The sequence below is a fragment of the Helicoverpa zea genome, chromosome 18 (genome assembly GCF_022581195.2).
Source record: "Helicoverpa zea isolate HzStark_Cry1AcR chromosome 18, ilHelZeax1.1, whole genome shotgun sequence".
NCBI classification, from domain to species: Eukaryota; Metazoa; Arthropoda; class Insecta; order Lepidoptera; family Noctuidae; genus Helicoverpa; species Helicoverpa zea.
The window spans coordinates 10,866,371-10,892,671 of record NC_061469.1 but is presented as its reverse complement, the minus strand read 5'-3'; the positions used below and the strand labels follow the sequence as shown (position 1 = coordinate 10,892,671).

Below are 26,301 nucleotides of genomic sequence, written 5' to 3'. Positions count from 1 at the left end.
CTTCACGAGTGGCTAGGCTTGGAAGGAAGCTGAAGACTCTATTGGAATCTTCTGTGATCTCTCAAAAGCGTTTGACTGTGTAAATCACGAAAAGCTTTTGCGAAAGCTAGAGCATTATTTACGGAATAAAAGATACTTCTCTCCAGCTGTTAAAATCATATCTAAATGGTCGGCAACTTAAAGTTCAAGTAAACGGCGTAAATTCACGAGGTTCAGTGATGGCAATGGGCGTACCACAAGGTTCTATATTAGGTCCGTTCCTCTTTTTAGTTTACATAAATGATTTGCCCTACTTATTTGATAATCAACCTAAAATGGTGTTGTTTGTCGATGACACTTCTCTTATTTTTAATATTGATCGACGTAGACGTATCTTAAACGACGTAAACAATTCCATTCTCCAGGTTCAAAATTGGTTCAACGCAAATAACTTGGCTCTTAATGCAAAAAAAAACAAAATGCATGCGATTTTCATTGCCAAATGTAAAAAGTAGTGAATGTGACATTATACTTAATAGTGAAAAACTAGAATTTATAAATCAAACAGTTTTCCTGGGAATCACTCTGGACAAAAAACTACAGTGGGGACCCCACATTACATCTCTTGCGGGTCGTCTTAGCTCGGCCGCCTATGCTATTAGAAAGATGAGGCAGCTAGCGGACGTAGAAACAGCTAAACTGGTATATTTTAGTTACTTCCACAGCATCATGTCGTACGGCATTCTGCTGTGGGGACGAGCTACTGACATTGAATGCATATTTGTCTTGCAAAAGCGAGCTGTCAGAGCTATGTACAACTTACGTGGTCGTGAATCTCTTAGGCAACTGTTTAAAAAAATTAATATCGTGACCGTACCTTGCCAATTTATTTATGAAAATATCATGTATGTTTGGAAAAATCTACATTTGTTTGATAAAATATGTGATAGACATAATTATAACACTAGAAATAAAAATAAGATAGCTATCCCGCAGTTTAGATTATCTAAAGTACATCATCTTTCATGGGATATTGTGTCAAATGTTATAATAAAATACCAGACAACATTCTGGAACTGAATGACATGCGGTTTAAAACTCGCCACACTTTGTAAGCAAGCATATTATAAATTAGAAGATTATATTCAAGATAAAAATGCTTGGAAACATGCTGGTCCTGCTCCATAGGACATACTGACTATATCTAATTAATTAACAAGTTAAAATTACACCAGCAAGTAAAATTGTATTCATCTTTTGATTATTTGTTTGTAACTTTGTACCAAAATATAAACCAATTTGTAAATGTGAACAACCTGTAGCATTTTAATTGTCATTTTATCCTCATTTGTCTTTGCGATTCTACATGATCTTCGCATGCTGTTACTGTATGTATCAATACATACAAACTGTAATACCATATTATTTTTAAAAAGAGTAACCATGGAGTTTCTTGCCCGTTCTTCGCCATAGGAAGCTACTTTTGGAATGGGCAACTAGAATCAAACTTAGTTATAATTTTGACGTTCATAAGTGCTTGTAAAGGCCTAAGTGAAATAAACGATTTGACTTTGACTTTGACTTTGAGTGGTAATGTGGGCTGTTGTCACTTCACAGTACAATTTTGGTTAGTAAGGGCTTGTCTCCACAGTAAGTACAATTCGTTATGATTTCTATACTAAAATCAGACTGTAATATAGTTTTCGTGCTATCGTGGTGTACCGGGTACGGTGTACCTAATCACACTACCATTTTACTTTAAGGCGAAAGTATGTGGGTGTGTATGTTTGCTACTACTTGACGAGCAAACGGCTGAATGGATTTTATTTGAACTTGGACATCAGGATACATAAATACGGTAATTTTTAGGTACGGTACGGTAGTGTTAGGTACGGTAGGTAATTTTTTATCCCAAAAATAATTTAAACTACGGAAATTATTGTCATATTAACCCTGTACAGTCAAAACAAATTCAAATAGACCGTAACTCAAAGTAATAAGACTTCGTGTATTGTCGGCTTTTTCCGTAGTTTCGTTATGTTGTGTCGAGTCGAGCGGCGCGCGGCGCGATATTTGCGTGCGTAGTAGTATGACCAAAAAGTTCTCCAAGAATTGGTATAAATAATTTAGTAAATAACAATGCATATACATGTTAAATTAAAAATTCAGTGTATGTATTATGATTATAACATAATATTCTAATTGGCGTGTTTGAGGGTGTGCGTTAATTACGTTACATGTTGTATATGTCTTATGTAATTGCGACATACACACAGAACACAATATCATACAACATGTTATTTATTTACAAGTAACTGATTGGCGCATATCTCCGCCTGGGCTGCAAGTAGACAGAGACGCGTTGTGAGATGAGTATGCAATGTGCTGATTCAGCTGTGTCTGTAGTGTGTATGTGTGTTGGAGTTTATATTAGAATTGTAGTTTCATGTTGAATGATATTGTTGCGAAAAATGAGGATGGTGTTATGCACTTGCTTTATGTACTCCCCACACCTATCTTACCTTGGGCTGGTCCTTGTGTGCTTCCTCAAGTACTCTCTTATATACTTCCGTATGTTCTCCCTTATGTACTTTCTCCAATACTTCCCTTTGTAATTCCTGATGTACTCCGTTATATTATTTCCTTATATGTATATATCCGTTGGATATTCCCATATGTCTCCTTTATGTTATACCCCATGAACTCCCTTATGTAATTCTCTGTGTTCTTGCTTATAAACTAACTTTTGTAGTCGGTTATTTACTACTGCTATGTATTCTCTTATGTTCTACCTTTTTGTACTACCCCTATGTTCTGTAATGCCCTTATGTACTATCCTTTATGAAAATTTCACTAAAACATGAGCACACTAAACTCATATTGTAAAGAGATAGGCGCAGCAATTGATATAAGTTATTCAAGGCCTCCATTCCTACAGTCACGTATGATCGTTAACCTGAAATATAAATAGGGAGATGCAAATACTAGCCATTTTGTAGGTACTTGAATGTTATTGCTACTATAAAATAATGTAGGAAAATGTTGGAACTATCCGCTTTCGGGTAAACTACTTTTTCCGCGGGGTTTCACTTATGTATCTTGAGTCAATAGAAGAATTAACACACCTATATCACCCGTTAAGCATTTTCTCAACTATGTTTAGATAGGCTGTTTTATATGGAGCGACTTCTTATCTGAACTTAGCCCGATTACTCCGGTTTCCTAATACCTCTTAGTAAAACTGGTTATCAGACTTTCTGGCTTCCTGTAACAACCCCAAACCCCAAAGATAACCCGTATCCCACAAATTTACTGGCCTTCCGAAACACGGAGGAAGCCATCGCGCGACCTTAGGATACATTTACCTATGAGGCTGTTACTTAGCCACGAGCTCCTCAAAATACCTCAAAAAACTTAAAATCAAACGAAAAATCTCACCAGAATTCAGACAACCTTATAAAACGGTATTGATTCGTTTAGTTCCTCCTATATTACGTAGCCACGCCATTTGGCATGCACCCACACTCGCATTTGGCATCATATCGGATGCACGTGCGATGCAGGTTCGATGCCCGTTTCCGTACATTTGTTTAGGCTATCGGGATGAGGTTGGCCTAATATTGGTTTGTAATAGGTTTTTGGGATCCTGTTTTGGTTAAATGATTTATGGTTGTGTTTTTAATAGTTGAGTGATGTAAATATTTGGTATGATTTTTGGTGAAGGGTTGTGTTGTTAAAAGGACCACCATGTTCAGAATATTGAATGGATTTGTACAACTTCTGTTAAAGTATTATCTTTGTCAAAGAGTTTGTGGTAATCTTGCAACACGATATATTATTACTGCTATATTATTTTAGGTGTATACCCTCATTAAGGTAAAGAAATACCTGTACCTATATTTATAACATGAAATTGAAGTATAATTTTAAAGTCACGTGGGCGAATTTAGCTGGTTAAAGATATATTTAGAAACAAAGAAGTTGCGTGGTAATACTAAACAACAAACAGACTAATGAACCTCCTCCTGTTTTGAAAAAGGTTAATGTGGGCATGAAATGTGGCAGTTATATTTGTAGGTGCTTAAAAAAATTGTTGTAATTAATACCTACTGGATGTTTAACGTAGCGTCTTTCACATTTTTGTGGAAACTTCTTCGTAAGCGAAAAGAATTATATTTTTAAATTGCAATACCTATATCCTATCCTATCCACGATGTTTTGTGCCGTAATGTTGCCTTTAGGGACACACATATCCTCCCATTGTAATTGAAATTTCATTAAAAGTGTCAATCTAACAGCCTATCATAACCACTCCAATACAGTCATTAGCACACTCACCATCCAGGGTCCATAATAATTAAAATTGTAAATCATCCCTCTTCATCATATAATCACATCTGTAGGGGTGCCACGCCACCCAATTAGGGGTTAGTCGTCCGTAGCGAAAGATAAGCAACCCTGAAATGGGGATGAGCGTGACTGCTGTGCCATATGCTGGGTATAATGACATGACGAATATATATTTTGAAGACTTTCTTTCTTTTTATCTCGTTTTAGCAAGGAAGATTTCAGTTGTTTATTCAACGTCAGAGACTGTCGGGTAGATAAAGACAACGATTAAAAGTCATTTATTCAAAGTAGGCTGAAAATCAGCACTTTTTGAAGTTCTCAAAAGACAGCACCCAAAACGCTCGCCCTTCACCATTTCCTACGTGTTTTTGTTGGGAAGATATGCTGGAATAAAGTCCCCAGAAATTTGAGCAAACTCTGACACTAGGGCTTGTTAGGTACTTAAACTTGCAGCTCACTCATCAAGTGTTCGTTAAGTCGTCTTGTTTTCAGTTTGTTACTTCTTTTAAGGCACATTTGAAGCTTATAGAGTTCTTTAAATACTGCCTAAACACAATCTGTACTAATATTATAAAATCTGAAGTTTTTTAATTAAACGTATATCTCAAGAATTTGATACGGATCAGATTTAAAAATCTGTATCAGATATCCCATTTATCGAGACTACAATTTTCCACTTCTGGTCCCGGTCCAGCCACTGCCTGCGGTAATATCATCTGATGATTTCCCTATATCCAAAATCTTCTTTCTATCCGGTTGCGCAAAGTAGGACAAAACCACGAGTGGAAAGCCACTAGCAAATAATAGAATATATAATAGAAACAGAATATATCCTGAACAATATAACTATAATCCACTAGCACAAACTACCCACAAATGAGACGTGTTAGTCTAAGTCTAAGATAGCTTGAAGTCAATTTTAAGTTGAGCGCTTCCCAACTTAAGTTAGCAACTTGTTGGCTTGCACTTATGTGAGTATTCAATTCTACATAGTATCAATTTGTTAACTTGCTGTGGTATAGCTTTGTGTTGGAGTTGTAAAAACATTAATATATTCGTGTGGCTGATTGTTCTAACAAAATGATTTATGGTATTTCGTTTCTCAATTGTCTGTCTATCACACCATCTGCATAGCTTTTTCCCAGCTATGTTGGGGTCTCCTTCCAGTCCAACTGGTCTCAGCTGTGTACCAGTATGTTACCCGGGCAATCCCGTACCACTTCGTAAAATAGACTTTCTAGCTTCTGAATACCCATAACGATCGCTAAAAGTGATTGATCGATTCCCAGCTGTTAAGCCGGGATCGAGCAACTTATTACGGCTTCTGAAAGTCGCCTGTCTTCCATATCTCCCTATAAAAATAAAAATATTCTTATTTTCTTTGATATCTGCGGTATCTAGAAGTTTGTAATCATTTTCAATAGCAAGTTTCATAAATTCTGTAGCATATAAAACAAGCAGCTTCTTTTTTTTATTTTCGGTACTTATGAGGTCAAAATGTGACAAAATGATTGTTCGACCACTATATCTCAATTCCAAACACACTTTGATCCCTGCCCACAGTGCCCACCCCAAATTGGAAGTTGAACCGTGAAGATAAATAAAAACAATGTCATCTGTCCCCCATGTAGTTAATAAAGTCGTGACAGACAGACATTTGTTGTTCATGTCTTCATATTAGACATTTTAGTGATGTCGTACATTATGGTCATCATTGTTTTACGGGAATGATTGACATACCATTGTAGCGGTACTACATATAAACAAAAACCTGTTAAATGAGTAAAATAATTTGTAAATCCAACGAATAGTTGATCACACTTATTATATTTCAGACTGGCTTATTATTCAATAAGATTCACTCGCGATTCGTAAAATCTACTGCCCGTACCGGAATAAAGTATAGCCTATGCTATTTCCACACAATAATAAAACAGTGAAATATTTTTTCAAATGGGCTTAGTAGTTATGTAGGCTTTACGGTTCTAAACAAAGAAACAAAACTAAAACTTTTGAAAGTGCCTGTTTGACAAATATGCATGCAGAAACTGGACACTAGCCTACAGATTTTTAAAACACAAGTTAAAAAACTGGTTCTTTTAGGTAAAAATGGCCGTGCCTTTGTCTTCTACTCATCTCGTCGTCTAAAATGTGTGACAAAGAGATGTTTGTAGCTAGAAATATGCCTACATTTTAGACAACAGACGTATAAGGTGGCTAGGAACAATTTATTTGTCACTTGATGTTACAATTTCATACACACATTTATGTTCTTCACGAGTGGCTAGGCTTGGAAGGAAGCTGAAGACTCTATTGGAATCTTCTGTGATCTCTCAAAAGCGTTTGACTGTGTAAATCACGAAAAGCTTTTGCGAAAGCTAGAGCATTATTTACGGAATAAAAGATACTTCTCTCCAGCTGTTAAAATCATATCTAAATGGTCGGCAACTTAAAGTTCAAGTAAACGGCGTAAATTCACGAGGTTCAGTGATGGCAATGGGCGTACCACAAGGTTCTATATTAGGTCCGTTCCTCTTTTTAGTTTACATAAATGATTTGCCCTACTTATTTGATAATCAACCTAAAATGGTGTTGTTTGTCGATGACACTTCTCTTATTTTTAATATTGATCGACGTAGACGTATCTTAAACGACGTAAACAATTCCATTCTCCAGGTTCAAAATTGGTTCAACGCAAATAACTTGGCTCTTAATGCAAAAAAAACAAAATGCATTCGATTTTCATTGCCAAATGTAAAAAGTAGTGAATGTGACATTATACTTAATAGTGAAAAACTAGAATTTATAAATCAAACAGTTTTCCTGGGAATCACTCTGGACAAAAAACTACAGTGGGGACCCCACATTACATCTCTTGCGGGTCGTCTTAGCTCGGCCGCCTATGCTATTAGAAAGATGAGGCAGCTAGCGGACGTAGAAACAGCTAAACTGGTATATTTTAGTTACTTCCACAGCATCATGTCGTACGGCATTCTGCTGTGGGGACGAGCTACTGACATTGAATGCATATTTGTCTTGCAAAAGCGAGCTGTCAGAGCTATGTACAACTTACGTGGTCGTGAATCTCTTAGGCAACTGTTTAAAAAAATTAATATCGTGACCGTACCTTGCCAATTTATTTATGAAAATATCATGTATGTTTGGAAAAATCTACATTTGTTTGATAAAATATGTGATAGACATAATTATAACACTAGAAATAAAAATAAGATAGCTATCCCGCAGTTTAGATTATCTAAAGTACATCATCTTTCATGGGATATTGTGTCAAATGTTATAATAAAATACCAGACAACATTCTGGAACTGAATGACATGCGGTTTAAAACTCGCCACACTTTGTAAGCAAGCATATTATAAATTAGAAGATTATATTCAAGATAAAAATGCTTGGAAACATGCTGGTCCTGCTCCATAGGACATACTGACTATATCTAATTAATTAACAAGTTAAAATTACACCAGCAAGTAAAATTGTATTCATCTTTTGATTATTTGTTTGTAACTTTGTACCAAAATATAAACCAATTTGTAAATGTGAACAACCTGTAGCATTTTAATTGTCATTTTATCCTCATTTGTCTTTGCGATTCTACATGATCTTCGCATGCTGTTACTGTATGTATCAATACATACAAACTGTAATACCATATTATTTTTAAAAAGAGTAACCATGGAGTTTCTTGCCCGTTCTTCGCCATAGGAAGCTACTTTTGGAATGGGCAACTAGAATCAAACTTAGTTATAATTTTGACGTTCATAAGTGCTTGTAAAGGCCTAAGTGAAATAAACGATTTGACTTTGACTTTGACTTTGAGTGGTAATGTGGGCTGTTGTCACTTCACAGTACAATTTTGGTTAGTAAGGGCTTGTCTCCACAGTAAGTACAATTCGTTATGATTTCTATACTAAAATCAGACTGTAATATAGTTTTCGTGCTATCGTGGTGTACCGGGTACGGTGTACCTAATCACACTACCATTTTACTTTAAGGCGAAAGTATGTGGGTGTGTATGTTTGCTACTACTTGACGAGCAAACGGCTGAATGGATTTTATTTGAACTTGGACATCAGGATACATAAATACTTTTTATACAGATGTGGTGAGAACACACTTCCCTCAAAAACAGAAGCAAGTCCCAGAAAAAATTGTTCACCTAACACAATATACCACAGCCTAACTCCTCCTAAAACATTATGGGTGATTTTCTCACAGCTGGCCATCGCCACTGCGTCTAGGAATGCGGTCTCTTCCGTCCAGACGTGTCTAACTTATAGCTAGGACTAGTTTCCCAGTGGCGCCACCTATGGGAAAATTGATGGCGATATATGGTAACTGGTTGGGAGATAGTCTAATGTGATGTGTTCACTGATTTGTGTGGTTTAATGAATGAAGAAATGTACCTATTACCTATTCAATAAAACATCAGGAATTAAAATAGATACTTACCTACTAAATACTAGCTTTTTCCTGCGGTTTCGCCCGAGAAAACTATTTGCTTCGCTTAGCCGGAAAGAAAATAAGTAACTTTAAACTTAGCTTTACGAAATGGGATATATAACACAGAAATATGTTTATAAACTAACCCTTGCTTCCTTAGATTAAAACGTTCAACCAAACTAACAATCTCTTCAACTTTATAATATAGTAAACAATGTATTAACATTAATCCTGAAAATCCAATGACCCGAAACTAAAATCTATTAAGTTACTGTTACTGTTACAGCCTATTTATGTCCCACTGCTGGGCACAGGCCTCCTCTCACGTGGAGAAGGATTGAGCATTAATCACCACGCTTGCTCAATGCGGGTTGGTGATTTCAGACTATATAGTCCAGGTTTCCTCAAGATGTTTTCCTTCACCTTTTTTTATCAGCCATTGGTGTCCAAGATATACTTAGAAAGTACATACAAACTTAGAAAAGTTGCATTGGTACTTGCCTGACCTGGAATCGAACCCACACCCTTATACTCGAGAGGTTGGTTCTTTTACCCACTAGGCCACCACGGCCAATCTATTAAGTAATTTAACATTATTTCCATTTAATCTACTGTAGAAAACTACTTAAGTACATACACTACAAATTAATGGTATACGTCTGTCGACATGCTGTTCGTGTATTAATTTACCGAACAAAAGCACCCCACTGAGTTATTCATTAAATGTCATTAAGTTCTATTAATTTGTTCGACATTTATTTATTTGTGTTCAATGGTAGAAGTGATACGTATCAAGTTGCTGAGGTCAAGGTCAATAAAAACAGACAATAGACATGTTTTTCTGAAGGGTAAACTTGAAACCGATTTAGTAGATCTGTTCGAGCAGAGGTTGTCTGAAAGAGAACTCCCTAACGGCCAGTTTCTTCATCAAAAGTTAAAGTTAAAGTAATGTCTAAAGTAAAAGTAACGGTCAAATTCGTTTTTTCATAGCTAAAGTGACAGCAAAACTAATAGAAAAATTGAATTTAACCGTTACTTTTACTTTAGACATTACTTTAGCCATAACTTTAACTTTAAAGGTAGAATTCCGTGGGTCGCGGCTTACGCAGCCGCGCGCGGCTTACGACAGTCGTCGGCCGCGCGCGACAATAGTCAACCTATGAAAATGTATGGCGCCGCTGCCGAGGCTCGCGACAGTCGCGCGCGGCCGACGAAATTCGTAAGCCGCGCGCGGCATTGTGTTGAAATTAGTAGATTTTGTTCGTCCGTTCCCTCTAGTCGAAGTGCTAATTGATATCCTTGAAGAAGAAGAGGATGACGTATTGTTGTGGCTGTATTATGAAAATAGATTACCAATCGACCCTATTTTTAAAAAGTAGAAATGATGAAGGATACTACCCAATACTGATTCAAAAGCATTTGTATTGTAATGAAAACAAAAGGAAGTTTTGCCGACTAAATAAAAAACGATTCAATTCTGGTTTTACTAAAATTATATAGATGTTACTAAGCGCTAGACCATGTTGAGATGCATACGGCCGCGCGCGGCTTACGAAATTCGTCGGCCGCGCGCGACTGTCGCGGACCTCGGCAGCGGCGCCATACATTTTCATAGGTTGACTATTGTCGCGCGCGGCCGACGACTGTCGTAAGCCGCGCGCGGCTGTCGTAGCCGCTATCCACGGAATTCTACCTTTAGAATGCAAGAACATAAAACACTTAACCAAAATTCAATAACCGAAGCAAATGCACTGAAATTTTCAAAATTACTCGAAAACCATTAACAAAAGAGCCGTCACATTACTATGGACATCTCGTCTTCCGAACGTGGCTAAACACAATATTATAACAGAATTCCTAATCGATTTAAAGAAGTATTTACATTTTTACACAACATCTTTGCATTCAGTAATCCAACTTTTAACAACATTTGTATTATTCACTGTTGGTTAATCTAAAGGAGAACAGCCGCCATGGCTGATAAATAGACTAGAAACTACATCATCATCAAGTCATAGTACAGTCACCGGCACAAAACTTGGCAAGGGCTCATCTTATTGTTATTATGAGAACAGGCGCCATGGCTGATAATCGGCTAGGAGGACATTATCTTCATTCATATTATAGTCACCAACACATAACTTGGCAAATACACTCTTTTGCAAAAAAAACGGGCACCTATGCGAAATCATAGTTTTAAGGACTTTACGTGCATTTCAAAGGGTTTTAACGATTGTAGTATGTTTCTAGCATCAAAAGAGTTAGCCGAGCATGCGTGAGAGTGTATTCTAAATTTGAATTTTGTACAATTGCTAAGAAATTGGTTTAACCTTGTTTTGGACTAATTGCTGGCAGAAAGTTCGTCGGTATTTTGAAAAGTTTTTGAAGTGATTTTCAGGAAAATGATAATACAGTTTTAATTAATGATTAATGTACCTACTTTTTTGTTAGATCAAAACATTTTTGAAAAACTATGCGTATTGGATTAAATTTTCACCTGCTCTAAATGGGCTATACTGATGATTGATGGCAATGTTAAGAGTTTCGGTATTTTAGTGTAAAGCGTTCTATTATTTAGATATTGTACCCACGTGTTTTAAAATATCGCTTTTTCATAAATAAGCACTATTTAGAAGAGTATCAGTACTTTGAGCTGCTACAAAACCAATTTAAAGTAAGCAGTGCCCATCACAACTCGCCTCCTATCGGACTTTGACATTTTTAAAAGTCTTGTAATTCTACAAAATACAGGAAATAGACTTTTTAGATAGCTTTAACCCTCCTCATCATTTTTCATATGGTTAATTTTAACATTTATCAAAAAGTTTGGTATTTTTTAAATGTCAAAGTCCGATAGGAGACGGCTTGTGATCGGCACTGCTGTGTCCTTAAAACTAAGATTTCGCATAGGTGCCCGTTTTTTTTGCAAAAGAGTTTATTTGGAGTTTTTGAATGACAGTAAGTTCGCGCATCCTTTTATTCATGACACAGAAAAGTGGTCCCTTTATTGACCTATACTGGTCATTCATTTTTAGTCATGTCTATTTGGAAGAAATACGACTTGATTTCATCTAACAAATCTTGCCAAGTTATGTAGTAGTATTAGTAGTTATGTAGTAGTATACTTGTTAGTATGTAGTCTTCCAGTAGTCTTTTACATAGCAAATGAAACAAGATTGAACTCACCAGATGTTTAAAAAAAGTCCTGAATCGTTTATTTGTTTATTTGTCAAGTTCACCAAGTTGCATATTATTACCATGTCAACATAACAGTGGTACTTCTGACCACATTACTCATTATCACCAAGTACGTTATGCTAACATATTCACGGCGTCTAACTAAAGGGACGAGCAGAATACTAAGACTTGAACATTCCTGCGTGTGACTAACAGCTTAGGATAGTAATCTCACTGACTGTCCCTGTGTATGGACCACATAGTTCTCAGGTGAGGTGGGAGCAAGATCTAATAAATGTATTAGATTTGGATTTAGGAACAATTACATTTGCTGTTTACGGAAGATATTAATAAATTCGCAAATTGTTTCAGAAAAGGTGTATGTCAAGTAATTGATAGCTGTTATTATGCTGACGATGAAAACTGTCAGCTTCCAGTCTTAGCGTTTACAGCTGATCAACTGTGTTTTGCATGAAGCGACGTGCCTGTCCAAATTTTTTGAAGTGAAAACTGTATGTTAATCTGTATCAAATTCCTAGAATCAAACTCGACTATTATTTGAAACCACTAACGCGCATTGAGCAAGCGTGGTGATTAACGCTCAATCCTTCGGTGTGTGAGAGGAGGCCTGTGCCCAGCAGTGGGCCGATAAAAAGGCTGATAGTGATCATGAAGTTCCTAGGATTATCACCTGCCTTAGAATAGAGCGTCTGAACCCTCTTTTAAATAAACTTTAGTCCTTATAGGATAAACTCGAAACTACAAAGCCTTATACAGCCTATTCTAAAAATCACTACTAACATAAAATCCTTGCAACAAACAAACAACGGCTAATGCATTTACCTTGTATCCCTTAGTACCAACATAACGGCTCACATCCGCTTCCTGTATTTAACTTATGCTAATGTTGGCAGTCCCGAATTAGCCACATTTAATTGCAGTTAACTAAATTTTGTTTTTGGTACGTGAGTTTTTTTCTTTAATAAGTTTTTAGGACGAGTGTTTTATAAGGTCTAAAGGCTTGGTATTCTTTTGAGTTAAATTCTGTCTAAGAAATGTTTTTTTTTTTGTTTGTTCTTAAATTCCATTAATTAAGTTTTTAAGCGATTTTACGTCGCTGCGTTCATTACAGACAAAGACTATGTATATAACCCTTATATTATTGATGACATATTAATTATCCGTCGTGGTAATTTCTCCGTTTGTAGAGTTTGCTAATGTTACATTTCACAATCGTTTCACAATTTCAAGGATACATTGCTCTGGATTCTCTTATATGTATAAAGATAAAAAGTCATTTGTTTGTCGGCCTTAAATTTTTAACTTATTAAGGTCTAGACCGCCACCAATGCCTTCTCCACTTACCATAGATTTTCGCTAGGTAATATAACTCTCCGGAAGATTTGCATAACCACAGCTGACGTTATTCAAATACTCATACTAATACTCTAATACTCATAGTACTCAAATACTTGATTGGCTTGGCTTGGCTTGGCTTGATCAGCCACACTTAACAAAAACATGAACCCTGCATTTACCAAATCGATACAAATACATTTCAATTTAATAACATCAAAGTTATGCCTCCCTGGGCGCCGACACACAACAAATTAATTGCTAGTTCCCCTTCTAATAAACAAACGTACAGACATCAATTAATTTCTTTGTGTACCACTTTATATGGCTCGAGTGATGTGACTATTTGGTTCGCTAGTAATTCTTGGTATAAGCTTGATCAATACAATACTTAGTAAGGACACTTTCATCTATATTTCTATAATTATACGTAATAATAAAGAGGAAACTTTTTGTTTGCACTCTACAGGTTCCGAAAGTACTGATACAATTTGAAAAATTCTTTCATTGTTTGGAAGGACCTCACAGTCAAACCATTGCAACGGTTTTGTGGGGCTTACCATATAAGATGATTACTATGTGCCAAAAGATAAATAAATAAATAAAGTAAATTATCCCCGAGTAACATAAAATATACTATCTTTAATGCGCGTGTCTCGGGGAAACGGCTTGTGTGTAATAACAGCCTATTTGTCGTCCTACTGCAGGGCACAGTCTCTTCTCATACAGAGAAAAAATTAGCTTTATCACCATCCATTACTAACACAAGTATGGCTCACCTGCTTTCATGAAAAAAAAAAAACATCTATAAATGCAATAAAAAGCAACAAACCAGAAAGCCATAGAAATTAGAAACGCTTTGAAAGCGGGGACCATTAAGCTTATTAATTTATTATTTAACACGCCCTTTAAACGAGATATACCGCCATTAGTGACAAAACCAGACGCTGGAAGTCCTTAAAATTATGTATCTTGGTGAATAACTCCCAGTTTTACTAAACTCTACAAAAGTAGATTATTTGACTATATCTAAGCTAATGTTCTACTTAGTATAGAGAATTATACATATCCCTAATTAAAGAAATCATACTCATACGGAATAAAACAGTCAGATTTTGTTCAAAGGTTCAAAGGAAAGGACAAAGAATTTAGTTTTAACTTTTTACTATCCTGCACTGAAATATTTTTCAGTTGTATGGTTACGACAACATTATGCCTTGGTTGCCGTGAAGAACAAAAACCGCCAAAGGCCTTTACACATTTCAATTGTTCTTACAACGAGCTCGATTTTCCCATCAAAACAACATGAAATTTAAACAGCAATTCTACTAAAATAGGCCCTCTACATCACACTATACGGCACGCGTCCGTCACAGTCGGAGTGACAGACAAACGAACAAAAACAACGGATATTGGTGACACGTGCCCTCATAATTTGTTCACCCCCACTGTTCTGCTAGAGCAAGGGGAACTAGGTGCATGGGAAACCAATAAACAGTCTCGAATGGGGTGGAAATTAATATTGTATTGTGAAGTTTTTGATGTATTGATATTGGTTTAAAAAGTTGAGAAATAGCCACATCCACTGATCCTTCTTATCCTGCTTTATGCCAAATGGTGATGGGGTCAGCTTTCCTTATCATCCTTCTCCATTTCCCTCTATCTATGAACTCTTAGTATAAAGGCAACTTATAAATTATAACAGATAACATACGGGCCATTCGGGTACGTACTTTCTCTAAATGCAGAAAAAACTGAGGTCTGGTTAATGTAAAAAATAAGTTTTTTTTTATATATTCCTTCATTTTTTTTTTCGTTTTACTTATCGAAGTCTTCGAAAACATAATCACTTCGATTGACTTATTACATATTTCCTGTCAAGTCAAATACTGGACAAACTCCTCTCATGCAAATAAAATCCCATGTAAGTCGGAAATTGCTAGCTACCCGATTGGACACAAAGTCAGACTAGGAATTATAACATCGAAAACTCAATTACACTTTGCCTAATTCGGAAGGCTGAAATGGAGCTTCATTAGTCGAAGTCATCCCTAGAATCAACTGATACTCGTAGTTACCTCTAGAATTCAGTTGAAACTATTTTGATACCTACAAAATATTGCCTATTGCATACTGTATGTATTTCCTCAATCATGTTGGGGTGGCTTCCACTCTAATCAGATGCAGAGTACTAGTGTTTTACATGGACTCTATCTGAATTGTGGATGTCTATCTGAATTCACTTAGCAGTAAGTTACCGGGGCAGTCTAACTCTTTGGTAAGATTGGTTGTAAGACTTTCTGGTGGTTGCCCAGGTCAGTCGCTCCTTGTAAAAGACTGGTACTCAGCTGCATTCAGTTAGACTGGAAGACGACCCCAACATAGTGGAAAATGCTGAATAGAAGATTCTGTTGTTGTCTTATTTATTCAATCTCAAAAACACTCGATATACAAATTTTCCTTTGATGTGACGTCAAGATTTGGTTTTTCCGTTACAGATCTTTTGACGAGGACGTAAGTAGGTGAAATTGGCACGTTTAAGTACTGGAGAAGTTTTGCAAGCCGCCTATTGTGTAGCAATAAGTAGGTATTTTTCTACTGTTTTCCTCATGGGGTGAAAAAAGTTTTTAATAAAAATTCTAAAAGTAGATACTTACTTGGCTATTTTTGATTATCAAAATATTTATTGTTATGAAAATTACTTTATTGCGACTATTTTGGTTGGAGGAAGATGTTGTCTTCAGTTATCAGAAAATCTATAAGTATCTTCCTCATCACTTTACTACACTACCCTCTTCCAAACTTAAAATTAAAACAAAAACCATTAGTGATAAATACTCCCTAAAACAAAAGTAAATCTCAAGCATTTCTTTTCAAAATAATTTAAAAACGTTCTACTAATGGAAGTTCTAAATTTGAACGACAATGGATGCGCACGAGTCATCACAATTGCGTTCTATTTCTGTCGTGCGCAAGCGCATATCCGCCCGATTGTTTACGAGGGTAGCTAGGGTTGTGCAGTGTCGAATATCCGCAGCTGGCGGATAAAGTATATTGGAATGATTAGCGGATATTTTGTGTTACCTGGTTATTATGAAAGGTGAGAGGTCGTATAGTCGATAGGAAGTTAAAGCGATTTCTAAACGGTTTATGATCGAAAGTTCAGTCCGTTGAAATTGAATGGCTAAACTAATATTGACTTCTATTTTTAATTATGCTAGTCTATTTTATCCATTCTGACTGATAATCGATAGGAGATGATTAAGAATTTATTTGTAATTAAGATTATTTTCTGCCTTTCACAATCGCGAACTTATTGATACCTAGATTGCTCTTTAATGTACATAGGTATCCACAGCTTAATTATAGACCACTTAGACATAAACAAAAATGGATTTAATACTACTACTATGCTTGTGAAATCGAAGGTAAACCGATATCGAATAACTGACAATCCTTCCACATATCTTCACGTAACGATAAATAACATATTACATTGACAACTTCCCTGGTTTCTTTTAATTGATCGATTATTTAGAAAATCGATAATTCCTTATTAATCGATTCTGTGATTGCATTTCAAGCAATATGAGCTCTTTAAATAGCTACATTAATACCTCCGTCCTAGCTATTGATAAATACAGTAATATAGCTTCAGTAGAATTTAACTTAAAGTTACAACCATATTTCTTTTTAAACAGATTTACTTTGTCAATCTTCTTCTTCTTATCGAGTGAGCAGGATTAATCACTTAACAAGCCCTAGTATCAAGAGTTTCCTCAAAACCTCTTGACGTGGAATTATAACAACGACCGCTACTGAGTAGCATTCGGGGACGCCGGCTTTACGAGTCCTCCCAGGAGCGGAGGTAAAACACCGCCAACTTCCCGACTCCAGGCTACTTTGAGAAAGTTTCTAAAACCCAGAAAGCTATGTTGTGACCTGGGAATCAAACCAGAGACCTCGATATGCGAGTACGATGCTCTGTCAATGACGATTTCGAAGTGCAAATTATGAGTGCCCATCAATACCCATAATTTCTTGAACCCCCTTTGTCTATAAATAACAAAAAATCATTACAATAATCATTAGAGCCACATGTAAATGCGCACGCGACGAATAGGGTGCGTGCCCCATTCATACGCCCGTAATTAGGGTTCCGTTTGACCAAAACAATTTATTATCGCACACCTGGGGTCCTTGATAAATAGTAGTATTGTAATTAGTTTTAATGATTAACTAAATTAACGGGATCGGGTGAAAATGATAGGGTTGGTGAGTTTGGTGAATATGTGGTTGAGGTGAAGATGGTAATTGGGAAAGTTGGCGACAGCTGGTTTTTTTACTATGTATTTGTTAGTAGGTGAAATGGGGTTTTTCGTTTGCTAATGTTTGTGGGCGGTGGAGGGTTAAGTGTGCTGTATTATTTCAAATTTGAATCGACGTTGAGACCGGTAGGTAGAAAGATTATAATACAAGTTTGCATCTCTCTTATTTTTCTAACTGCCAATATGTAGGTATCTCTATGGGTGATTTCAATTCTGTACTGAAGTTGTTAGGATGTCTATTTTGATAAAAAATGTTATATTCCGGAGTAAGCTGTAGACTAGGTCCTTTAACCCTAAAATAAAGACCTTACTTTTTTATAATTCTTTTGGCACGGTACATGGGCACGATAAGAATTTAGTTTCCAACAACTCTCCAAATGTACTTAAAACTTTTATTCAGGAACAAATACATCCCCAGGATAAAGTTAATAATGAATGATGTAATTTCAACTACCATAAGCTTTTGACATAACAGTCATTGTCTATGTATGCGAATTAGTTATTACTTACTAGTTAATACGTGTTCGCATCAATGTGCAATTAATTACAAATAGTCATCTACTGGTAATCCCACCATAGTAAATTGGATATGCCGTATCATCTACATCACCTATATAATATTAGCTTCTGCGGTTTCGCCTGCGTTCCATAGAAAGTAAAACGTGCATCTGGATTAAAAAATGTGCAGCCTTTCTCGATAAATGGACTAGGTACTTATCTATCACTGAAGGATTTTTTAAGACAGTCCAGTAATTAGCGCGATCACACAAACAAACTCTTCGGTTTTATAGTATTAGCCCTATATTTGCAGTAGACAGCTACGCAGAAGGCAATATTTTGCTGATAAAAAAATTCTAAGTTCAATAACTTCCTTCTTTATTTTGGGTTATAGGTTTGACAATAATTTTTACAATGATACAGAATTTTACTCTTGGCTATTTTTGTTATACCGTAAAAGTATATGTATAACTGGTAAAAAAAGGTACCTTAAAAGTTTTAAATTGCAAAGGTCTAAAAGATTTTCACTCGAAAGCACTCGATTTTCTTACTTAGGTATTAGTAGAATATCCTAATCTTATGTCGATATATCACGCACCAGTCTTCAGTCACCACCTCGAAAGCAAAAGGGCGTAAATCTATAATATCCCGATGTAGCCAATAATATCGACTACAGATAAACTCCCCGAGGGATATAAGTCATTATTACTATTAGATAGTTTTATGGCTTTTCTTATTGTGGCACTTCGGCTGCATTCGGGGATGTTCGGCAGTTTTCATCGTAGTTTTGTGCTGTAAGTTGGTGTTGTTTTATATAAAAAATGATAGAAGTTTTTAATCCTTGGGAACTTATTTCATAACACTTCGGCAGTAAAGCTTGGGTTTCCTAGGAAAGCGGTGCCGTCATATAGCGGCCGTAATAAAGCGGTGAATGACGTCACTAGAACGTTGTCTATGTAAACAAAATGGGGCGGTTTCCTAGAGAGCGGTAACTGACACCGTAACTTCAAACAGCGGAGCCGCCATTTGCATGACGGCCGTCTTGACGGTGTCAGATAGTTTGGTGAACGTTTTATTGAAAGCGGTGAAGCTTTTTTATACGCACCTGTGTTTTTTTTTTTCAGAACAACGTCAAAAATGAGTTCCAACTCTTGGAGCAGCGAGGATGACGAAATTTTAATAGATTTCGTTCGTTACCACGAAGAAATATATAATATAAAAAGTAAAGATTATATAAAAAGTCGACTAAAACAGAATTGGTGGCGTGAAATTGGAGAAATATAAAATGTTTATAATAATTTAATTTTCATTTTACATTACAGTACTTAATTAGCTACATTTATCTTATTTAAGAACAGCCTAATGATGTGACGGTGTGTTAAAACGGCCGTGGAACTTTCCACATGTCATCACCGTGAAGACGACCGTCTAATTGCGCCCGTAATATTACGGCCGCTATATAACGGCACCGCTTTCCTAGGAAACCAAAGCTTAAGGGGCAGTAAGTAGTTCTATTTAAAACGAGTGAAACGGTATTTATTAAAATTTCAGCTGAATGTTTTCCCTTCGGATTATTTTTCGGATTATTAGTAAATCTGCTGAATAGATATGCATATGTAAATAGATTCATTCATTCTCCTAGTCATTATTTTGTAACAACAAGCAAAATGAAGATGAAACTTATTCATTTGTTTTTTGACTGCACATACATTGTTCAGTTTTTCCCCTATCAAATCGGACACTTTAGGAGAACTGCTGCTCATCCCATGCCATGAAAATTTCCTACGATAAAATTGACTTTGCAATACATATTTGGAAAATGCTTTAAAAGAGGCCGGACGCTTCACTGAGCTGCGTTCGAAAGCACTTGAAACTATCCATTCAAAATATACAAAGAAAATTCAACCTTATCTATATGCATTTTAGAGGCCTTTTCCCAAATTTCAGGAATCTAAACTTGTCCAATACGCATTGGATTTTGTATTCTATTACAAAGCTCGTAAGGTCTATTTTCAAATGTGATCAAGTTTATAAGCTTTTCGACGCTTTAAGGCCTCACTTTAGACAGGATCAGGTTAATTTTACATTTTCTTATGTTTAGATAGTATTGGATTTGAAATAGAACCTGTTTGCTACCAGTTTGAAGAGAATGAGGAAATTGTTTGAAAGGAAAAGTCGCTTCTAAGAGTTATTGTTCAGATACATAGATTTAAGTTTTGTTTAAAGAACTTACTCTAATTGTGTGTGTAAATGAAAATTATTTGTAATATGACGACTGATGTTTTCCCATAGATACCAGTTAGACTACTAAACCTTTCAATTATTTCTACGAAACAGTCTGATATCAAATTCAGAAGTATAATAGAGTCAAACTCAAAAACGTTTATTAAAATTAAGCTGATCAGCACTTTTCGAACATCAAAAACAAAAGACAGCCCTAAAAACGCCCACACTTCACCACCTCCTGTGCTTTTGCTAGGAAGAAAAAGTGGCGCAACAAACTCCCCAGCAACCAAAAAATAGAAAACCTACCTTAACTCAATCAACCTAAAAAACAAGATCTACTTACATCACTCAAAAAGGACAAGTTTCTCTTTGAATCTGAAATAATAATTTGAATCTAAAAAAACAAGAAAGCCGTGACTATAAATATCTTCAACTTCCAGGCTATTTGACTAAACGGATAACTGAAACCCGCAAAAGGAAAGCCTACAAATTGATACATCAATAATTACATCGTTAGACTTGAAAACACAGGCAAATCTCAACCTTGTGTCCTAGGAAATAGGGTTTGAAATCGAGGTGATGTTTTCGATGGTAGAAAAGACATTATTCAAGTAAATAGCGTGGGAGAGACAAAAAAACTTAGCAATAAACAGGACGCGGAGTAATAAATTATTTTCATTTGCTCTCACAAACGATGAAAGTAGAAATGTTTTCTCTACAAGCAAAAGTGGTTTTAATGTCTGTCTGTATGTGCAGTTTTTTAACCGACTTCTTCAGACGTACCGACGTATAAATAGGGACTTTTTAAAATTGTTACCCAAATGTAAGAGAATTAGAAATAACGACTTCACTACATATTAATAAACAGAGACAGAGAACACTATGTATCTCTTACCCCCGCACTCAGAGACATTTTAGGATTACTTAAGTCACTCCTTAGTGACAAATTCTCATAGAAATTCTGCATTAAGGAACGGCTTAAGTAACCATCAAATGTCGCTGAGAGTGTCCATAAATCTATGTAATAAACTCAAAAACTATTGGTACATATTACCAGCTAAGTACCGAATCCGGGATCAAATAAGTGCTGGAAAAACGCTCACAAAAAATCTGATAGCGAAGTCGGGTTTCATCCTAGTGTTATCAGTACTGGGTTCTTAAGAAACTGGAAGATTTGTGTACACACACTCGTATTGGCCCGCCCTTTCCTTTGGTTAAAGCAGAAAATATTACTCCTGTACCTAGCACAATAAATACGTAACTTTATCAAGAAGTACTTCAAGAATTCTTTTCCAAGAGAACCTCCAAGTTTCAGGCAGACATTATGTACTGTGGCTTCTTGGTATTATTTTTTTCAGGTATGCCTAAGTTATTAGTAACCTCTCTTTGCCATATTTTTTACCCTTTGGAGGTTTAGACTCCTTTGAAAATGTCTTTTCCTTACCCAGTTTTTTAACGACATCCCGTTATATTTTTTTTAAGGAATCTAGGATTACTATTTTATATAGAACCCTTACCACTGTAACTACATATATAAGTTTTTAATAAAAGTCCAATTTAAAAGTTTGCATTACCAATTCTTCTAATAACCTTGCAGGCCTTCTTACATTTATATCGAAACTATGAACTATAACACCTCTATGTAACAAGAACACGATACTACATAAGCGTGTGAGAGTAACTCGCACGCAACACTTGCACACTCTAGTACGTACGTAACGCTCAAAAGTCTGTGCAAAAAGCTTTAAACGACGTACAGTTGGGGTGAGGATGTGTTGATAAGAGGTAGCGATTTGGTTATACCTAAGTTAAGTCCTACTTAAATATAATCTCTTTTCATTTCAGACGGGAAAGACATAGCTTGAGATGAAAAGAGAACCTCAGAAAAATAGATTTAGTTTCTTGCCAGTTCTTCTCCATGAGACTTACATTTTGGAACCATATACCGTGCCTGTAACGCTTCATCAAAACCTATGAAATGTTTGTTTCTTTGCTATATAGAGCTACTACTTGTCATTGGTGATTTGTCATTTTACATAATCCATTTCTTTGAGGAAAGTTACAACCTAATTCTCATACAGTGAGGAATAGTTCCCATGAGCCCTGTTGAACTGGGCTGTAGAATGCTTGTTTGTCGTAAAAATCTTTGATTTAGCCCGCTCCCGCTCTGCTTATCACCAAACCCCGGTTCCATAGTAAGAGGCTGAAGCTTTGTTTCAAAAGGCTCGCCTTTGAAGCTAGTTGGACATTGTTCTTTTGAGAATGTCACGTCACTAATCACATAGTGATGTACCTACTTTTGTTTCTACAAGCCTTTAATTAAATATTATGTTTTAGAAACTTTAAGTTTAATTTACGTTTATGTGGGGGTATTTGAATAGAAACGTTATATCTTGATGTACTGTTAGTCAAACATAAAATACTTTATCTAATTGATAAAGCATCTTAAAATAATGTCGCTTTCTTCTATCGTTTCGCATCTTAGAATATTATATTTAATTTATCGTTTCAGTGAAGAAAATGTATTTCACTTATAAGCAATACAAAGTAAAGTACAATGCAATCGGAAAATCTGTGATGTCATTCCGTTCGCATTTTCATAAAATTGTATAGAAGTGTTCGTTTTTGACACCTCATTACTAAAACTATTATTTGACTGGTTGTAAACTACCGTATTATAGGCAAAAACGTGTGTGATTCATTCAACACAGAACAAATTGTAACAGAATATTATCGAGGTAAATCGCTGTCATATTAATAGCACTCAAACTATTCTAATATCAATGTCATTTGCATAATAACTGCGGTATGTGCGCGTCATATGCATTTACAATGACACACATAAATAGTTACCAAGCAACATTACAGTTTTATTTTTAACTATAGGCAATTGCACAAAAAAAACTCATGATTTTTCTCACATTTTCACCAATTCTAGCAGTGTAGATAAATATACATACCTAGTTTGATATTGAAATCGTAACTAAGTGGTCGTAATTGTAATAATATCTACGGTCATATAAATTAAGTTAAATAGGTCAGCCATTACCAATCCCAAACAATTTTAATATCAAAAACACAAAAAAAAAACAATGTAGGTAGCACAGCAATTCAAAACATTTTTCAGCCAACAACAGAAGTTACACAACTCAGAGATTCAAAAAAACTCGCCGTCCCGAACGGACTCGAAAGCGAAATAAAAACGTACATAAAACTTTTTTTTTCTATGTTTTTGCCAACGATCTCCCGTTCCGTATAATATTCATGGGCCGTTTTTTACACCTTACGCCTTTTACCCGGCATAAATGTGAATTATATCATTTTTACCAACATTTTTGTGCAGAAATATCGGAAAATTGGGCCGCTTGGGACTGGTAGGAATGACCTGTAGCTCGTCTATTTTATTTGGCAAATACTTTTTTTGTTCGTACCCCTTTGTTTGTTCAGTATAGATAATAATAAGCCTAATTTTTAATCAATTTTCCATCTTCTTATTACCTAATTATGAAAATGGAAAATTGTTACGCAATAAAGTAATTAAGGAAATATAAGGTCAGAGTTTACTTTTTCCCATAATTAAATTGTTCGGAGGTTATGCCAACATTTTCATGAAGAACAATCTTCAACAGGAAAGTCCTACGGTAAAGTGAATGCATGAAGGAAATGAGCTCAGATAATATGACGACGCATAATTTTGTACTTATATTTTTTACTTTATCTTTACGCGTTTTATTAAAAATATGTAAATTAAAAATCCCCCTTGCTGCAGACATCGTAAAAATTATATGAAACGCTTTTTATACGCATTAAAAAGCCCAAGAGACTTAAGTATCCACTTTGACAAACAAAAAACACTCGTCGAAGTAATGTTTTTATTTATAAAACATATTTCAAACACGTGGCCCTAAACAAAAACGCGCCAACTCACAATTTGTGCAATGATTGTACTAAAAGTAAATGCGTGCCATGTGGTCATTCCCGGTCAGACCGTCGCGGCTCCGCTAACTTCATTCTGATCTCTCCATCTCTCTCACGCCAATAGTTTCCCATTCAAATGTTATCTGTCGTTTCTCTCGCTCTCGCGTGGCCGCCAGTTCGCATCGGAGCGTAGAGCACGGTGGACGTACGTCTCTTTGCCGGCACACGTGACAACTTTCGTAAAAAAACGTTGTAAATACTTTTTTTGAAAGTACCGCGGTGTTTGCGCGAGTGTCAACACGGTTTCTGTGTTCAGTGCATTGAATTTTCGTGAGAAAAATATTTTGTTTGTGTGCTTATTTTGGAATGTTGCAAAGATCACAGGTAGTCGCGCGGTAGTGAGCGCGAAGTGAACGGATTTCTATACGGTTGGTATTATTTTTCTCTTATCAATCCATTGTCAGTACTGTTTCTACGTGGCTGTAAAAGTTTTTTCGATAAAACATACGGTATTATCGCTATCGAGCGAATTTTTTGATACGCTCTGATGTAAACTTATCTGTTTGGACAACTGCACGATACGCAATACAAATGCGAAGGTACCCGCATAATGAGTAGGTATTATGAGAAAATCCAAGGTTTTCCATCAATCGATTAGTGGTTTCACACAATTGTGTAAATTGTTAACTTGATTTAAACATTAGATTTGAGTTACAAAAGTAACCGCTGGTAAAAACTTCAAGGTTGATGTAAAAAGCCTTATTTGTGCCTGTTCACGCAAAAACTCCTGGCCATTCACGATGAGACGTTCCGAACTAATTGGCTGGTATAATATTCACGTCATTGGGTATTAGTAAAAAGTAGTTTATTGAGTGTCTATGCATAATATTAATCTATTAAGTACAAGGGTAAATAGTCTGTGGAAGTTACCCAGTGCCCACCTGTTTGTTTGTTCGTAATGACATTGACTTCTGTATTTAATAAACAATAGCCCATGCTGAAACCATTTTGCTGACTTTCGTATGTGCTGAAAACACGCAATAGTTATGTAGTAAGTACCTTCTACATATACAATACCTTACTAGGTAAAACTTCTATTATAAATACCTATTGTATGACTGTATGTACCTACTTAACATTTTCAACACAAGCAATCCTGAAATATCTAGTTGCAACTAGTTTTACGCTTTTGTTTTCACTAAAATATTGCAACATTAGCGTAACTGAAAATAAAAACAAAAGCTAGCTTTTAATTTCAAATTACAACATTTTATTTTTCGCGGCACTGAAATAAAATCGACTGCAATGCAAATGGCGTAAGTCCAATTTTGAAATATTCGCTCACTTGTTTTTTTTTTAAGAAAAGTAACCATTATGATTGTTGGTATGTTTAGAAGATTGATTTTTTACACCATCATACTTACACAGCTTTACGGATGTTAATACAGTTTTGCATACGTTTGTTTTCTCAAATTACCGAGCTGCAAAGATTCGAAGATTATTGAATAGCCGCTTATAATTGAAAATTCTTTGTACCTTGTTATTATAACACACGTTTTCTTATTTTGTTTTCATATAATTAGAAGAGATTACTACATAGTCACAGCCTTGTCTATTGATTTGCGATAGGCACGTCTTATAGATAACATCGGCGCCGTAATTATGTTCTCGTTAGTTTTAATTGTTATACGATATAAGTACAACGGGTAATTGGATGAGAAATTACTACAAAATGGACACCTGTATACTTTTATGAAGATTTTCTAAAAGACCAGCAGTAAAACTTCAAATGGGAATGTAATGAATACTTAAGCTTTTAAACTGATATAGATTTATGAGTGTTTTGGTTGAAAGTTGAGTAATTGCTCATTGTACCTATGTAGGAAAATTACCTGTACATATATGTTTTTTTTATTGTAGACTAAAGCTAATGTAGTTTTTAATTGCCATAATTATGTTAAAGACAAGCAATTTCTTCGCCGTCCATTACAGAGATGATCCTAAGAAT

At 35.6% G+C, this 26,301-nt stretch overlaps 1 protein-coding gene across 2 annotated transcripts in view; it reads left to right on the top strand.

Moving 5' to 3' along the window:
* Positions 1-26,301, top strand: part of LOC124638915 — a 193,916-nt gene that overhangs the window by 11,928 nt on the left and 155,687 nt on the right. Inside the window, exon 1 of one of the 2 annotated variants that reach the window (XM_047176067.1) lies at positions 24,473-24,721. The exons of the other annotated variant lie outside the window; for it this stretch is intronic. The gene's annotated coding sequence lies outside the window, so the exon portion shown is untranslated. Of the gene's footprint in view, positions 1-24,472; positions 24,722-26,301 lie in introns of those variants that run through there. 2 annotated transcript variants of the gene reach the window in all.